We start from the raw sequence: 13,038 nt of genomic DNA, 5'->3' as shown, positions 1-13,038 counted from the left end.
CATGCCGCAAGTGCAACCATCATCCAGAACGTTGCCACTCATTATACAGACAAAAAGGACGAGAATGCTAGAGGACCTTGCATTTATAATCAAATGTTCTGGCCCAGCAGTGGCACGTTACTTATTGGCCAGAGCTAGTTGTATGGTCCCATTCAATCACAAAGGGTTAGAAACTGCAGTCCTGCTGTGCGCTCAGAAAGGGGGAAGCCATAAATATCTGGCAAACGACACTACTTATTGTCACATTAACCTGGTACAGGAGCATCAGAGATCCCTGCACTAAGGATCCCAGGGCAACTCCATGTTAAATAAAGGGCGAGTCTAGTGAGAAGCTGGAGGCCCCAGGTTGGCTTAACCACCAGGTAGAAATAACTCATCCAGTCCAAAAATCTTAATGTAAATGGAAAAATCCTGATAATGGCTAGTTGGGATAATCTATGCATGTAAGCAAAGCTTTATTATTTCTTCCAGTTGTTCATAAATGATTCGTGGTCAGAGATTTCCAAAGCTGGCTGATCATCACTATGACCAGGGAAGATTTTACACATAGAAATGTATGTATTTTACTCCTAAGAATTGTAATTCAATGTATAGCTAGGATAGGATAATCCTCATGCATTTATATATTTGCCTCTTGCAGAGAAGTATAAAATATATAATAAATAAAAATACACCCGGATCCTTGTGCCTGGTTCCTGGTACAAATCTAAAACTTAGAATTTCCTGGGTGATAGAGGTGATAAGAATGTATTTTGCTAGTTATTTATTTATTTATTTTTAGAGAGATTTTTGCTATAGGACGCATGTGCTCACCAGAGAGAGAGAGAGAGAAATCACCCCTTTTTTCTTGTCCTCCATTTTCCTTTTGGGATCTTGGGCACGCATGCACATGCACCTGGCATGAGTTCCAAGCAGCCAGTTCTGGGATTCGAACCACAGTCAACTATGTCGGAGTCCAGCAATGTAACCATTACGCCATCTGCTGATCCCTGTCTTTTATTATTTATAATCACCCCCTTTTAAACACACTTAGGTTTCTGTTACAAAGGTGATTCTCGTGGGCTTTTATTTAGGTGGGGGCTGGTTCCAAAGGAATCTGCCGTGTGATTAGAGAGTTGGGAGTTTGGGCTCCTTCCTTGGACCTTCAGAGAGGAGAGAGGAGCTGGAGATTGAGTTTAATCACCAATGGCCGAAGACTTAACCATGCCTATGTAATAGAGCCTCCATTAAAAACCCCAATTGTGGACAAACACATCCATGTGTGGGGAGGACAGTGTGCCCCAACTCCATGGGAACAGACACTCCTGCACTCAGACCCTTCTCAACCTGTGCCATGTACCTCGTTATGTAGTCATTCATTTGTGTCCTTTATAATAAACTATAGCAGCAAGTATAGCATTTCCTGAGTTCTGTGAGTTGTTCTAGCACATTATCAAACTTCGGGCAAGGGAGGAGCTGTGGGAACCCCTAATTTTGTGGCCACATTGTTCAGAAGTGCAGGCCACCTGGGGAACAGATCCTGAAGTGAAGGCAGTCTTGTGGGACTGAGCCCTTAAAGCCTGTTGAGTCTGATGCTTACTCCAGGGAGTTAATAGCAGAAGTGAACTGAATGGACATCTGGTTAGTGTCAGAAAATGAGAGAATTGCTGGAGTGAGAGACAAAACCCTTCACACTTACACTCCCAAGATTCTCACAGTCATTAGGTTTAGTCACTTTTGGTAAAGACAGATAGTCACCAGCAGTCCTCACTCTGACTTATGCACCAGTCTTTCCAACTTTGCAGGCCACTGAGACTGTTGAGGGACCAGATGACCTGAAGGGAGTCACTGAGCGCCAACAAAATAGAATCAAAGGAACACTGACTGAGAAACACCAAGGCCCACTCCTTGGTCCTTGTTCTAGATAGCAATTGCTGCATGTCAAACCATTCCAAAGAGTGGTTTAACATAGCAACAAGTATTTAATTTGCTTATAAATCTGCATTTTGGGGCACAGCTCTGCAGAGAAGATTGTTTTTGTTCCATGTGTCCCCAACATGTGAGGCTTGAGGGGAGCTAGAGGACCCACTTCCAAGTTGGTGCTAAAATGCTGGCTGTCAATAGCAGCCATTGGCCAGGTACCTCAACTCCTCTTCATTGGTGTCTTTAGGGCACTATTTAGACTTCCCTTCCTCACAGCAAGGCAGCTGGGTTCCAAGAGGCCATGTTCCCAGAGCAGGAAGTGGAAGCTGGCAGTCTAAGGCCTGAGGCTGGAAACTGATACAATGATACTTGGGCAAGCTGGTCACAGAGCCTGCTCCTATTCAAGGGGAGAAATGTATTAGGTTGTCGAAAAGTCATGATGTATTTTTCTTTGTTTTTCTATGTAAAAAATGTGCCATGACTTTCCTAACATTCCAACAGTTGCCACCATATACATATATATGTTGATAAAAGAAGTGTCAAAGAATTTGCAGCCATTTTTAAGCTGCCAGAATCTCTATTCTGCCCTTTGGGCCTTAGGCTTCTCACCTGTAAAATCAAAGTCAAACTGAATTATCTTTGAGGTCCCTGCCCATCCCCAAAGGCTATATGAATCACTGGTTCTGATGCATAATTTGCTAATTGACGAAGAGGTCTAGTCTATGAGTCCACTTCCTTTGTCAGCTTGCACACTGCGACTACTGAACCCAGCCAGACAGACACACCTAGGTCACAGGGCAGCCATGATTCTAGACACCCTGCCTCTTCTGCATTTTTCCCTCAACTCACTGCTGGTTTTCTCTACAAAGCCAAGCTGCATTTTACTTTCTGGAACCTGACCACAGCGGCCCTGAGGGCTTCCTAACCATCTACATCATTCTTGCCCTATGTCTTGGGCAATATTTATGAGTTAAACATGCAACAAAGGGAGAAGAAATTTCAGTAAGAGACCAGCAAAGTTCACAGGTTCAGTAAAGGGGTTCAGTGACTGGGCTCCAGATCCAGACACTCCCAGCACCACATTCTCACTGTGAGACTGCTTCAGCCTGGTACCGCTCAAGTAGAACATACGTTCTCCTGTCTGTTATGCTCCTGGACAGTCTCACCGGTCTGATATCATCTCCTAGAACTCATTCTTATTTTCCCCGTGTGATATAAAACCCCAGTAGTTCCCTCTGTCTACCTTCAATTCACACCCTAAAGTCAGGGTCATCAGTAGCAGGGTCCTACATGAATGATTTGGTTTCAGTATAATCACCTCCATTTATTACCTTTCCTATCCTCCTTTTTCCAAACTTGAGCTTTATGCTCAACAATAGTAAGCTTCGTGAGGTTTTCGGAATATATCATTCTCTTTCATGTCTCTGTGTCCTTGCAGGAGCAGCCTCTGTGCCAGAAACATCACTCCATCCTCTTAGTTTCCTAGTAAATGTCTATTCATCCTCGAAGTCTTTGATTAAATGCTTCTTCACTTGTGAAACCTTCTAGACTTTCCCTAGGCAATTTTGGGTAGCTTATGTTCCCGTTGTCCTATAATAATAATTATCTCCTTGCATCTTAACTAGGTTATTTACATGCTTGTCTCTCCACCAACTTTGAGGGCACAAACTGTGCTTTCTTTGTGTCTCTAACACTTGGCATTCATAATTCATTCATTTTCTTTCTTCTTTCATTTATTCATTCAACAAATAAGTGTTATAGTTAGAACCTATGGTGAACTAGACAAGGGACTGGGACTTCATGAAAAACACTGCTCCTGCCTTCTTGAGACGAGAGAAAACAGATTACAGGAAGGCCGGCAATGTCGGGGAGATAGGTAAAACGTACTAAGTGATGAGGTAGGGGGTACTTGTGACCACCTCAGAGATGCCCACTGGAAATGAGGTCGAGGTGTACAGGGAGGGAAGCCTGATGTTGAGAATGTTCCTGGTCTTTTACAGCTAGAGAACAGAAGAGAAGGGGAAGAATGAAGGAAGAGGCTGATGCTCAGTGGGAGACCAGATCCTAGGAACCTGGGAAGTCAGTTAAAGAGAATGGACTTTATCCTGAGAGCCTGATGAGTCATAGGAGTGTTTGAGGCACCTTGTCCCTTTTTTTCCCTTTGAAATTGCCTTTATGTAACTGCTTTTAATTAAAGAGAGAGAGAGAAAGACAGAGACTCTTGTAACAAGCAAAATAACCAAAGACACAGGAACAAGAAGTTAAAGATACTCCCTCTCATTACTATGCCCTGAGGCAATGTACACTGTTAAACTGCCCTTCTTTAAGTTGGTATAAAAACATGCAAACATGGAACAGGCATGTGTCTGACTTTCTTATAAAAATTGAATCAGGGACCCAACAGGTGGCATGGTGGCTAAGGCACTGGACTCCCACATGGCTGACCACAGTTTGAGTCCTGGACTTGGCAACTTGCTTTCTCACTTTCCCTTCCTGTTTCTCTGTTGAGCATGTGTACCCTATAGCAAATTTAAAAATAATAATCATAAGTAAAATTAAATAAATCTTTCTTTAAAAACTGGATCAGAGTATACACACTTTACCACAGCTTACTTTTTGCACGTATTATACAGTAGCATATCTCTGCATGGGAATATAGTGACAGATCTAACGTATTCACTCTTCTTTGCGATAGGAGGCACTGCGTTTATTAAGCCATTTTGTCATTTATGGGAAAATGTGCATTGTCCAATATTTTGCCATGATGAACAATGCTCTGTAAATACCCTTATCAATATATTCTTGGGGACTGATGAGTTTATATCCGTGGAATGACTACACACAATGGAGTTAATGGGTGTGCAGTTTGAACTTCGATAAACATTATCAGATTATTTTTCTCAAGATGGAGCATCACACTCCCCCCAACAAAATATAAAAGTGCTCATTTACAGGATATTACTGGTCTTTTTTTTTTTTTTTTTTGGAGAGGTTTTTGCTATGGGGCACATGCGCTTGCCAGAAAGACAGAAAGTGAGAAATCACCTCCCAGAGGGTAGTCACACCGCAATCCTTTCTTCTCCATTCTCATCTTGGGATCTTGGGCACGCATGCACACGCGCCCAGAGTGAGTTTAAACCACGGGTCTGGGGACTCAAACTGCAGTCGACTACATGGGAGTCCAGGGATATAGCCATTACGCAAACTGCTGGTCCCATTACTGGTCTTTTTAACTGTTGTCAATATAAGTAAATAATTAAATTTTACTTTCTCTGACTGTTCTATCCCATTTAAATCTTAATTTTCTCTTATATGAATTACCTGTGTGTATTTTTACTATATTCCTATTAGTTTTGTCATTCTGTTACAAATTCATGTGAACTTTGGCTAAGTAAAGGACAATAGCCTTTCATATATGCTGCGAATATTTCCCTGAGTCTATAGTCTTCGGTTTTTCATTAAGTTTATTCCCTCACTTCTTCTGTGGGAGAGAGCGAGTGAGAGACCCTCTGTTGGTGCTGTGCCTCTCCTTGGCTCTGTAGCTTGTCATCTGACTTCGCTCATGGTAGGTTTTTTTCTTATCGTTTTTAAAAAAGTAAGAACATGCGTCCTTTTTTTTCACTTTCACAAACTTTGGGCTTCCAACCACCATGGAAAATATCCCCTGTGCTTGACACAGTCATGTGGCACAGGCAGAGGGTGCTGCCGTGTGGGACTGGGCCATTTGGCTGATGTGGGCAGCCCCCAGACCCACCAGAACACACCAGCTGCAGTGCCACATGTCTGTAATCCTGGCTGGCTGGGAGCTGGGGCAGGAGATCGCAATGGTGGGACCCTGTCAAGAAAGTGCTTCTCCGCCCCCACCCCCCGCTTTTCACTCATAAGAAAAAAAAAAAAATGACACTCTATTCCAAGCTAATAATATAAATTTTAAATATAAATATAAAATTTCCGCTAATCTCTTAGAAGTATTTTGTGTTTGTCTATTTATTTATTTACACTTAAACCTTTTCCCCAAACCAATCTGGGATTTATTTTTGTTTGAGATGGCTGCCTACCTCGCTTTTCCCCAGATGAAAACCCAGTGAAGTCGGGAACCAGCAGTTAACGTAGTGGCTATGTCGCTGGACTCCCACGTAGTCGACCGCGGTTCGCGTCCCAGACCCGGTGGCTTAAAACTCACGCCGAGCGCATGTGCATGCGTGCCCAAGATCCCGAGAGGAGAATGGAGGAGAAGGGATTGCGGCGTGACCATATCCCCCCTGGGGGGGTGATTTCTCGCTTTCTGTCTCTATGTCTCTGTCTGTCTGGCGAGCGCATGCGCCCTATAGCAAAAACCTAGTGAAGTCAACATCGTGTCTTGAATCAATTATAACTTTCCCACCAAACTGGAATGTCATCTTTATCAGATACTAATTATGCAAATATACTGTGTCCATTTCTGAATTCTAGCCCGTTCCAGTAGACCATTTATTCATGTGCCAAAACATATTATTGTGTTGACAGTCACTTGATCTTAAGTTTTGATATCTGATAAGAAATGTCCCTTTCCTTTCTCAGAATTATCTGTCAAAGTCTACAAGGCTGCATTACAATGCCCCACTAAAATAATGTGTTACAACTAAATTAATCTTGTGTTTCTAAGAGGAAGTGGTTAAATGAGTTTTTGTGGACCCTGGAAGGTCGTGAGGATAAACGTTCCCCCAGTTTCCCAGGCGCCCTCATTCGCACATTGTCACACCCATTCTTGCCCACTGGGTGACCCAACGTCTTCCAAAACGGTAGACTCTGATTACTATTATTGCTTTTCCCCTCAAGTCCCAGGGGTCACCAGATCCGGGGTGGGAGGGGACCTTCCGCTGCCCATCTTCCTCTGACAAGACTGACCCACGCTGAAAAACTGCTTGCTTAGGGCTTTCCTCTCCTCAGGCTCCTGCTAGCTCTGAGCACAGCAGGGTAGAAGACCACTTCTCTGCACCTGCTAACGGTGCATTTCTACATTTCTGCAGCTGTTCCTGCAACATCTGGGTGCTGGGCTGGTCCCCAGCACACGCCCTCCTCGCTGTAGGTGTTGTCCTCCCAGCCCACCCTTTGGCTCTCCTGGTTACCACACCTGACCCTCCCTGAGGTAGAATCAGCTCAGCCTCCTCTTCATAGGCACTGCTGGCAGCAGGAGGGAGGTAACATCAGAATCATGGTGTGAGGGCCTGAGTTATACCCTGAAATGCACACGTTGAAATCCAACCCTACTTAGTTCAGAATGAGACCTTATTTGGAAATAGGGTCATTGCAGATGTAATTAGTTAAGATGAGGTCATTACGGTGGGCCCTCGTCCAAGACAACTGGTATTCTTATAAAAGGAGAAAATTTGGACGTGGAGTTACATACACAGGGAGGCAGACATGAAGAAGCAGCCAGAGACTCGGGTAGTGCTTCTAATAGCCAAGAAATACCAAAAGGTTGTCAAAAAACTGCCAGAGGGTTGAGGAGAGGCAAGGGACAAGTTCTCTCTCACAGTCTTCAAAAGGAACCAACCCTCCTGATACCAATCCTGGACTTCCAGCCTCTAGAACTTCCAGAGAATGAAGTCCTGTTGTCAGGGCCACCAGTCTTTGTACTTCGCTAACACGGCCCTGGGAACTAGGAATGCATCACCCAGCCCAGGTGAAGGCAGGCTGCCCTTCCTCACCAGGACCCATCTCTCTGATCTTTGCTGGGCTGGATGGAGAGTCAGAGCCCAGCAACCTTCAGTATGTTTTTAGATTGTAGTATCACTGGCCTCCAGAGCCTGGCCCTCACCATGTTGGAGGGCTAGCAGAACAGGGCAGGCCTCCACTGCCAGCCACAGCCTGAGCCCATGCAGAAGCAGGCCAAGGGCTCAGCCTTGCCAGCAGGCTGTGTGTGCCCAAGCTCCAGGAAACAGCAGGAAGTAACTGCTCGGCAACCCATCTACGCTGGGGTTTCTGACTTATCCTCCAGCACTTCACACACTGTCTGTCATCCCCCGAGACACATTGCCATTCCGAAATGTATGCAGATGACCTGCAGGAAGACCCGAGGATGTGTCCATCCATCCCTCCCGGGCCTGCTCAGTGCTCAGCTCACAGTAAGTGCTGAGCATTTATTTTATGGGTATGTAGAAGCATGGACAAACATCCAGGAGGCTCTCTGGGATAGGCTTCGCCCACCCTGAATTTAACAAAGCAGCCAAGCACTCCTTACTTAGAGGAGCTTCTGAAACACTCAGTTGTGAGGTCACTGCAGATGCCTGTTCTTGCCACCTGGGCCCTGCATTCTGTCTCACCCCGCTGGGCTGAACGCTTCCCCACGCCACCCTCTTCAGCAAGTCTTCTGAGTTCAATTCCAGTCGGGCTCCCTCCTGACAGCTCTTCACAGTCAGCTTCATGCAAAGGAGGTTCAAACAGCCCCTGGCATGTCTCCCTGGAATTACCACCCAGCATCGCCCCACCCCAAAACCTACCAAAAGCTCCAGCCTGAGCTCAGAAGAGAAATCCATTTAGAAATGGATGTACTGACAACTCCTCCTTTGTCGAAAACACGAGCTCATCTTGAAACAGCCATCCCAGTGAAGGCATGTGAGGGAAAACAAAAACAAACAACAAAACCACCCGAGGCCTCTGTGTCATTAAATTCCAGAAACTTCCACATACAGGAATTGCGCTAGGGAAGGCAGTTGCCAGAGTTGGGGAAAGACAGAGACACTGGGGACTTGAGAGCTGGAATGGCCAGAAAAGTGCCGTGAGCTCTGGCCCTGCTTGGCTCTTAAAGAGAACCCCACCACTCACTCATTAACCGGCCCTAAAACCTGCTAAGTGAAAAAGAAAAATAAATGAGCTCATTAAATCCGGAAGGAGGGAAGACCTGGAGGCTTAACTAAGGAAATTCCCAGCAACCGCTTAGGAAAACAAGGGTGTTGGGCACAGCCAGATTCATGGCCAGTGCTAGAGGGCCGACCCCCAAATGAGGGGGCTGAGTCGTCCCACACCACCTCACAGGGCCCGGCCACTTCTGGCTCTGCCAATAGCCACAGGACAGGGAGCTGCTGCTTGCTTGTGGGATGCTGGTATGGTTTGCCAGGTCAAGAGGTCCACGTCTTTGGTCAAACTCATGAGGAAATCAGTTGAGAAACAGAGTGGGACGTTCCAGGAGCATGATGAGTTCTGGAGAGAATTAGGACTTTAACCCAGCCTGTGGGAACTGCCTATGACACACAGCCTCCAGTCTGGCTCCACAGCAGCTGCTGGTCCACCTCACCCCTGCCTCCCCGCTCTTCACCCACATGCTGAGGACTGTCCATGTGCTGACCCCAGCCTCAATGCCACCCCTCAGGCCTGACTGACTAGCGTGGCTCCCCACAACCTGTCTAGGCTCCTGGCTCCTGCCCCAGCTTTGCCCCTGACCATGCCCCCTCTGCTGTGGGGTTCCACAGACTCCCTTCAGATCTCCTTGTCCTTGTGCAGCGGGGCCCTGATCACTTCTGCCATCTGCTTTGGTTTGGAGTAAGAGAGGCCTCCCCTCCCCACCCTGGCAGCCCCAGGCCCATGCAAACAATCACTCTACCTCCCATTATGCCTGCTGCCCCATGCAGGGCAAGAACAATGGGGTTACAGAGGAGAGAGTGCCCAGCTCCACCTGCAGCCCCACCTGGGTGTGCATGATGCCTCAGACTTCTCCCAGGTGGGGCAGGGTGGGGCAAAGAGGATATCTCCAGGCAGAACAACAGCGGAGGCAAGGCACAGAGACATGAAAGACAGCCAGGTTAGCAAGAAACCCACCACCGCCAAGGGAAGGGGTCACGTTTATGTTGTGCTCTTCATTCCTGTACAGGCTCTCTTCCCCCGGGGCCTGTATGTCAGAAAGATTTCCTGACTGGCTCACATGCAAAGCTATCATTTTTCTAAATTTGAAGCCTCACAGGGAACCTACGATGTGGCAGGAACCAGCCCCTGCCCCCTACTAGCTTCTTTTCACCCCCTTCTTCCAGTACGGACACCATTCAAAACAGGCAACAGAGAATGATGAGAAAACAATGAGTTTGAGCATTCCGGGATCTTGAATTCCAAGTCCAGTAATAACTCGCTGTGTGACACTGGACTGGTTACTTAACCTCTCTGAGCCACATAGCTCTATTTTAATGGCAGTAATCATCTTCAAGGAGAGTGATAGACATACTGCTCCCCAAAGCGCTTTGCCTAAAGCCCATGTTCAAGGTTGGCAGCTGACATTTTCCCGGACTGTGGACCAGGATAATGTTTCACCCCTGGAGGACCTCTGCTCACTTCAGTGCCGGCTTCTGGCTTCTACTTCGCAAAGGTAGGACCTGCCTTTGACCCTCTGTGATTTTGGCCTTTGCACAAAAACACTGGATTCCCCACTTTGCATCTCCATGGAGTCTAGCCTACCCTTTGCTCTTGGACGCTTTAAAAACTAATTGTCATGCATGAGCAAGCCCTTGGAATCCAAAGTCACTTCCTTAACAGTCAGGGGGTCAGACTGCTACAGGGTTTTCAAATGAGCTCCCGGGGCTGGGATCTGAAGGTCAGGACCACAGAGTGTTCTAGATCTTAAAGCACGTTAGACACATTTGAGCTCTCTCGGGCAAGGTGGCTTACCAGAGGGGTGCTTACAAAAGATGAAAAATTAAATTTGTCGTCCCCCCTCTTGGGTGAGAAGAGTGCCAACCACTTCCCCTGGAGACCAGGATGGAAGAGCAACATGGCCTTCATGAGAGTTGCAGACCAGGATGGAGGGGAGGAGAGGGTGAGAGAGGGCATCCTGGAATCCCCTAGGGAGGCCCTGGGTGCTTTTCTCAGCAGTCTAGTTGGATGGCAAGCAGCCCCGTTGCCCAGGGAGCGGAGGTGATAACTGGACCCTTTGTATGTTGAGTTGAAAACAAAGGATCACCGGGATTCCTGGGAGCTGGCGCTGCCCAGGGCTCCTGGGACCCGCTGGCACCTGGGAGGCTGCTGTGAAAGGAAACCGGCGGCAGAGCTCGGCTGAGCCGCCACCTCGTGAGCTCAAACGGGGGTCACCTCTGGCTGAGGTTACCGCTGAGGGAATGGGGTCAATCATCCTGCCTGTGCCCAACAGGGACAAAAGCCACTTTGTAGTAAGCTGAGTGGCCGTCCAATGGCGCCACCTTGTGGCAGCGTGGGCAGCGGCAAGGCAGAGTGCATCCCTTTTCTCTTGCAAACACCTTCTTGGACAGTTGAGAGCAGGGGCTGGAGAAGATGCTGGTTTTCTGATCACAGGGTAGATGGAGGCTGCTTGCCAAGCAATTAGAAAAGCCAAGGATATACACCCTCATTGTACCCCAGGTGTGTGCAACAACCTCTACAATCTCTGTTAGTTTAAGCCTATATCCTCTCAACCCCCTTAAAAAACCTGGTAGCGGGACCAGCAGTTAGCATAATGGCTATGTCGCTGGACTCTCATGTATTCGACTGCAGTTCATGTCCCGGCCCCGGTGGCTTAAAACTCAGGCCAGGCGCATGTGTGTGCGTGCCCAAGATCCCGAGAATGGAGGAGAAGGGATTGCAGTGTGGCCATCCCCCTGGGGGGTGATTTCTTGCTTTCTGTCTCTCTGTCTCTCTCTGTCTGTCTGGAGAGTGCATGCACCCTATAGCAAAAACCTCTCCAAAAAAAAAAAAACCAAACCAAACCAAAACAAAACAAAACTTTGTGACTTAAAGACACCTGAGATGGAATGAAATAAAGATGAGGGGAGTCCAGTGGCTGGGCTATTTCAAGGTTCCCCACTCAAAGAACAAGAGCTGCATGAGTGAAGAACAGGCTGAGCAAGTGAATTAGCAAACTGAGCGTTCCCCACTCGACTCTCCACTCTCCTGGGATTTCCATCCGCACTGTAAGAGAGCTGTCAGAGGGGACCATCCCGCCTCGTCTCAGTGGAGCCACAGGTAAGGCTGTGTGAGACAGCTCACAATATGCAAAATTCACAGAGGATCTTTCTGAATTTTACAATCCTGTCCCCTCCCTGAGAATGCAGAAATCTCCCTGTGTGTGTGTGTGTGTGTGTGTGTGTGTGTGTGTGTGTATACAGGGAGAATTGGGGGAGGGTTTTGCCTAACTTGCTTGGGGGTGGGTGTGGCTGCCAAGAATTGAGGGGCTTCCTCCTTCACTCTGGCCTGGTGAGGGGGCTGCCATGGAGCAGTAGGAGATCCCCTGCTGTGCTTGCTGGCCTGGGGTTCAGGAGACAGGTGCCTGACGCACGCACGCAGAAACAGCTAAGGCAGCCTGGGGAGAAGGGCAGCCCTGGGATTGCAGTCCCAGAACCCCTCAGTGAGGGTGTGTGTTTCCCAGGACACTGAGAGGTAGAAGGCTATGCTGGCACAGACTCAAGTCCTGCCTGTGAGTAGTGCCTGGGGGCCCCAGTGCAGTGGGCCACCACCATACCAAGGGTGAGAGGAGGACATCCAAAGGGACAGAACACACTGTCCATGTCACAGGGGCGTGGTTGGAGGGACCAGCAGACAGTGTCTGCAGAGCCCAGGAATGAACCCCGGTAAATGGAAGAGTCTGCTTCAGCTCCCTGACCCCGACAAGGAGGCCATGTCAGACATAGGTCTGTCTCTGCTGTGGAAGACCCTGCCCTGGCTCCCTAAGCATCTCTCCCTAGCCCAATTGCCGACCTGCTTAAGCAAAGGCGCTGAGAAAGCAAGAAGCTGACAGAACTGAGCCTTCTCAGAGAGCAGGTTTTCCTTTCTCTTCCCTCAGCTGAGGACCAGCGCCTGGTGCAGTGGTCACGGACTGCTCAGGAGAAGCTGGATGGCACACGGCGACCACATTTAAATCCCTGGCTCAGTCAGCCTGCAACACAGCAGGCTGGAGGACTGGAGGAGGGGACTGTGGTGTGACCGGACGCTGGGGAGGACACTCCTCTCTCTTGTGTGTGCACATGCACTCTACCAGGAATAAAGAAAAAAATGTTTCTAAAAAAAGATGGAATACTCGGGATCAGCAGTTAGCATAATGGCTACATCACTGTAGCCACGTAGTCGACCACCCATCCAGGCCTGGACCCGCTGGCTTAAACTCACGCCGGGCGCATGTGCGTGTGTGCCCAAGATCCCAAGAGGAGAATGGATAAGGGATTG

This window comes from Tupaia chinensis, unplaced genomic scaffold, assembly GCF_000334495.1.
Source record: "Tupaia chinensis unplaced genomic scaffold, TupChi_1.0 Scaffold000316_1, whole genome shotgun sequence".
In the NCBI taxonomy this organism is placed as follows: domain Eukaryota; kingdom Metazoa; phylum Chordata; class Mammalia; order Scandentia; family Tupaiidae; genus Tupaia; species Tupaia belangeri.
The sequence above is the reverse complement of the archived record's forward strand: the minus strand, read 5'-3'. Positions refer to the sequence as shown.